We start from the raw sequence: 6,249 nt of genomic DNA on the forward strand, positions 1-6,249 counted from the left end.
TTGCGAGGATGGCGACATCGTATGCAAAAAAACGATGCTTTTTTCAGGAAATGTCAACAGCTGTGTGTAATTCAAGTAGATTAGAAGTCCGATGGAAGAAAGTTAAAAGAAAACAAATATATATATATATATATATATATATATATATATATAAATTAGTAATTTATCCTATTGCACTTGGCAATTCCAATTCTTGAAATAGACGAATAACAACAGCAGCAGCGGTTTTGGTGTATAATATTTGAGATGCATAATTGCTATCTGTATGAATGGTTGTATGTAGCTTTAAAGCTTGTCACGAACATTTCATCAATCTAATAATACGTGTTCCTCTGCTAATAATAATAACAATGCCGATACGTATTTTCAACGATAAAATATAATATTCCCCTCGATCCTCTTCCATTATTAAATTCTTATTTGAGTCTCTGGCAGCGCAGGTCGAAGTACGCTCCAACTCTTCGCTAATCCCTGCATAACGCGATCTCGTCTCTTCGAAAAACGCACAAAACGCGTAAAATAAAAATATCTTTGCGCCCGAGTAGATACTTTCGTATTATCCAGCGCGTTCGAACCACCTGTCCCACCCAATATGTATTGTCCTGATAAGATGCTCGAGTATAAGAATGGCGATTGACTTGGTCGATTAGGGAAAATAACGCGTTTCTCCGTGAAATAGAGAAGCGCCGTGTCGGGGAAAAAGCGTTTATCGCCAGTCACATAGGCCGTGTATATCTTGTTAATGCGCGCGCGCGCGAGTGTAAGCCTATCTAGCTCCTACGGTGCAAGTATCATGGTATATTCCTTCCATCGCTGAAAACGAAAATTCTCGAGCGCGAGCTGTGCCCGGCGCTTCGCAGCTTCACGTATCCGCGCGATCGTCCTCTTTCTACCCTCGTCTCTTGTAAACAAGATGAAAAAAGAAAACAAGAGAAGTACTCAATGCCAACACCCATCGGCCGGCCAAGAAAGCAAGTAAGCGTACGCGAAAGATAGAAGGCTGTGGTATATAATCGCACGCGCGCACCGCGACGGCGAGGGCGCGAGTGCGGGCGGGAGAGGAATAGCACCGAATCCCGGCGCATACAAAGCCAGAGCGGCGCGAGGTAGAGGGAGAAGCGAAGCACCAACGAGGGCCGAGAGAACACGCGGTCGGGTCATTGGGAGACGGCACCCAATATCGTCGGGGGTGGAGGGGCGAGGAAGGCGATGGCGGTTTAAGCCGCCTTCGGGGGGGAGGGGCGCGAAGAAGCGATGGGAGCTGCGCTATGAGTGCGCATGTGCCCTGTCCCCGGATGATGGTTCCCACTCTTAAAGCGCGTGGCCGCGTGGCGCTCTGATCAATTTGCCGGCGTTGCCAGATCCTCGCCACAGCGCGTTTGTCTCTCTCGTGCCGTCGTCCGCCTGTTTACGTCGTCTACGCTGCTCGCACGAGGCTGCAGTCGACAGCAGTGGGGGTTGGCGACGGTGCAGCGGGTGGCAGGGTGAACGAGGCAGAGGAGAGAAAGGCGCTGCTGCTTTCGAGTGGCCGGCCCCACCACTGCTACCATCAGCCTTGCACCGAGGAGCATCTCGCGAAGGGTGTCCCCTCCTCGTAGATTGATAGTGGCGACGGCGGTGGTGGTGGTGGTGGTGGTGGTGGTGGTGGTGACGGCGACGGCGACGGCGGTGGTGCTGGTGGTGGCGATGGCGACGGAGGGGCGAGGACGAGACACAAGGCAACGGCCACGTGGGGAGAGAGGCGTAGAGTTTCTTTTAATTTTTTAAAGGTCTCTTATCGACCTGTGGATTCAAAGCGCATCCGCGAGCCTCTCTTCGAGTTTCGAGTGCCGGCGCAGTTCTCCTTTACTTTACCTCTTCCTCTCCTTTACGCTTTCTCGTCCGTCTTTGCCCCGCTCGTCGCCCTAGCTCCCTCCTCCTCCTTATATCGCGGAGGGAAAAGTGATGCGGGCGATGCTGCGCGCGGAGGAAAGGGCGACGGTGGCCAGCGGGATAGTGGCAGGGGGGGGGGGGGGGGGGCAGGGGGGCGAGACCTCGGTATATGATATATAAATGCTCCTTGGCGTGAAAGGAGTGGAAATGAGGTGCACAGAAATAACGAGAGAAGGACCTTCTTGCTTCCTTTCTTTTTCTCCGACTCGCTCATTCTTTTTTCTTCTTTTACATAAATTTCGCTCGAGGACGCACGCGCCGCCACCCAGCTGAAATACGCGTGCCGAGGCTGAGATGGGATGGAGCTTTGGCGATCGCTGCGAAAGAGGTCGTGCTTTTTTTGTCTTTTTTCGGGCAAGTGAGCGGACTTTTCGAGTTCAGCATTGATTTGGAGAACCGATTGATTTTCCCAGAAAAGTTGCTCTTCAGCCAGATTTTTTCCTTTTCTCGTGAAAGCTGTATAAATAAATGCCGAATCTCCTGCACATTACCGGCACACAGGGACAATGTTGTTTTGAAATGACATTGCGGCTGATTAAATGACGTAGATAGAGCCAAGGGAGAGATTTTATTAAATTTTTAGGTATTTCCAGCAGCGACTAACGGATAACGTTTAAATTGCTCTCACGATTGTCTCGTTATAACGACGGACTACTATTAGATTATCGTAAATAATAATTTTGCTAATCCAACATATTCATTATGATACATGTGTATATACGTGCATGCACGCGAGCGCACACGCACGCACAAAACTGCGGTATGGACGGTTAAAAACTTTGTCGATTGCAGAATGAAATGTAATTTTATGTGTATGTATGCGCGCGCAGCCAATAAAAACATAATTTTTTTTTCTTTCTTTAAGCTTATTAATGTGCGCATGAGTTATATGATTGAAAAAATATGGATGTTGAGTAAATAAGGTATTTATTGATCGACGATCGTAACGACTAAAGCTTTTCCTTTTGTTCTAGGTGCCAAGTTAAAGAGAGAACGTGCAGAACAGGATGATCTCTTTTGTGAGGAAAAAATGCTTATTATCGATGGTACGTACGTTCGATCTTCATTATTTTTCGAAAGAAAATATGCTTCTTAATCCTCGTTTAAATATTAATGATGTTGTTATGATACTTATGCATTTAAATACAAAAAATTGTTCACGACAATAGGAAGAGGGGAAATTTGCATATTCAAGGTGAAATATATATAACGAAGCGCCCAATATGAATTTACTTTCTCATTGAATTCGTGCCTATACTTCACAATACGTCATATTTATTTGAAACTAATTATAAAGTCATATTCATTAATTGCGCATATAAATAGACTAAAAGGTAAAGTTCCAATTAAAATTACGGTCAGATTACATTTGCGGGAATTATGTGCAAAGAATTATTAAATAGTGGAGATAGATAATAATACTTATATTATGAGGATAGCTTATCCCCCGAAAATTATCAAAGCTGAACATCGATTTTACATTAAAAAAAATTCCATGGCACTTTTATGGTTTATGCCTTCTCTTTATTACTCGGACTCATTCTTTTTCGATAAAGTCAGAAAAAAGTACACATGCATTTACTTTATTAAAGAAAACTGTAAAAGACGGATGGGGGCATATATACGTATGTGGTGCAATCCCTTCCCGTCGACCCCTGTTATGTGCTCCACATTGCCGGATTTTATTTTTACATTTTCGCGCAACAGCAGAAGCGGGCGAAAAAAAGGCGCAAAGACCCTGTTCTTGCGTAATGTTAAAGAAACGGCGAGGACGGGAGGGAGGGAGAGAGAGTGCGTGCGTGCGTGCGTGCGTGCGTGCGTGCGTGCGTGCGTGCGTGCGTGAGCGGTAAAGGGGATCAAGAAGGGGAAAAAGTCTAAGCCGATCGGACTGTGATTTCATTGGAGCGACGTTATTTTTACGCGGACGTCTTAAAGCAACTTTGGCTGTGATCACTCTTGCACTCCTCGTCGTTCCGTTTTTCACTTTACAAATAATAAACACCGTGCCAATCGGTCGAAGAAACATTCTTATTTTCTTACGCGCAATGCCTTTTTCTTCCTCCATCTTCTCCTTCTCCTCATCCCCATTCTCCTACTGGCGTTCGTTCATGAACAATCATCATCGCTCGACTTTCGGTATTAACTTTCGTCTGGTCGCACGTTTGGCCTCGTTTTACTCTTTATATCGAACGTTTATTTGACGTTATTACAGTGAGGAAAGAATTTTTTAATGTCCATCAAATTCATTAGTTCTAAGGCATCGATGCAGTAGGATAGATGATTACATTTAATTGCGGCATATATGTGTGCATTTAGAAACCGTTTAACCTGTTCTTATTGTTTATCATTTTTTCAATTCCTTCAAATTAAATATCTATGTTATTTTAAATTTAAATTCATATAAATATCATTGTCAACGAGTTTATTCGCCTTATAAAATAAAATCAATATTGTTGATCTATTGTAATAAAACGATTTTACATTAAAATCTATCGAAACACTTTTTTCTCTCTTTTTTTTTCATCAGTTCTCTTATTGATATTTATATTGAAAGTTAGCAAAAGAATATATCGATAAAAAAAATTAGCACCTTGTGTAATATGCTTTCATTGGAAACAATAATTAAATCACAAAATTTTTTTTAGATATTTTATTTTCATTCAATATTGCAATATGTTTCTTTTATCTCCAAAATATAAGTTTACTTAATATGATTAACACATGATATTTCACAGGTTCTTCAGCTTCCTAAACTTTTGACACTTTAAAAATTCCAGCCGTCGGTACAATATTTTATAATAAACTTATTATTAATTAATTAAATGAATTAATTAATGACAAATCGTTCTAAAATAGTTTTATTTAATAATATTATTAAAATAACATAATATATCCTTAAGTTAGTCGAATAATCACATTTTTACAGTTGCAGGGCATTTTATCATATACTCAATTCATATGTAATATTGTACTTGCACAAGATACAGCACTTGAAAAACGTTCTTCTAGGTATATTAAATTAGATAAAAAAAAAAATAAATAAATAATAATAATAAAAAATATAAAATCAATGAGATATCGAACAAATGTACATATTAAACACTTATGAAGGCGCTCATTACAATTTTTGTAAATTTTACTATCTATTATACATTCTTATATTATAAAATTTTGTTTAAAATTTCAAGCAACTCGAGTTAAAAGTTTTATTTAAATAAAAATAAAAATAATAAAATAATATCACGTAATGTTATATTGAATGTTCTTAGTCAAATTTGGATGATTTAAGGCAATGTGCGACGATAAAGCAAATTCTACACGGATGTTGATTCTTGTAAATGAGCATTTGTGCGATTATATAGAAACTTTTTGCGATAGAAACATACAAAATTATTGAGTTTATTAAGGTCTTTTGACAAGTGTGTAATGAAAAACGAAAAGCAAAACGATGGGAATTACGAGTTTCGAAAAATTTTAATTAATCGATTGAATATTTGAATAAATAAGCATGGCTCATTGTCATGAGTTTCACAGAACATTAATAATCGTTATTAGTTTTCTCTAGTTTTTCCCCCTCTTTTTATTCTCTATTTATTCTACTGTTTAACGCGGAAATTCTGGTTTTTTGTTTTGTTTTTTTTTTATGGTAAAAAAGGAACACGGACTTTTAAAAGCGTGAATTAATTGTAATTGTAGATAATGAGATTGTCGATGCACCATTATTTTATACAATTTCTTAACTTTTCTGTTGACTGCAAATAATAACAGCATATAAATATTATTTGGCAGGATAGACGAAGGTTCGTGTGTAAATTTATTTGAATGCGGTGTTGGCATTCTATGTGTATGTACATTGTAAAACGTTATTATATTAAGTCTAATCTGGCACGCTATAGTAGCCATTTAATCTATAGATCGATAAATATTTATATAATTAATTATTAAAAGTGTGATTTAAAAAAAATTTTTCCTTTTTTCTTTTTATTGTACATACAACATTGCACCCGTCTGTCAAAAATCGTATAAATGTTATATTTTGGAAATTAAGTATTTTTCCAAGCAGGAGTATTTATTAATATATGTGAACAGTAGAGGGGACGAAGTCTCGTTGGGTATGTACGTACGTACGTTGACACAAATTGTGGAATAGGGATGTTTCAGAGAAATCTGAAATACATTGAAAGTTGTGGGTAGACTAGATACCGCTCGAGTACCGAAAGGATTTTCCAAGCTTAAAAGACAAGGAGTTATAAATAAAAGAAATATAAAAGCGTAAATGCAAGAAAGTAGATGCAAGAGAGTCGGCGAAGGAAGAGG

Source organism: Ceratosolen solmsi, unplaced genomic scaffold (assembly GCF_000503995.2).
Source record: "Ceratosolen solmsi marchali unplaced genomic scaffold, CerSol_1.0 scaffold33, whole genome shotgun sequence".
NCBI classification, from domain to species: domain Eukaryota; kingdom Metazoa; phylum Arthropoda; class Insecta; order Hymenoptera; family Agaonidae; genus Ceratosolen; species Ceratosolen solmsi.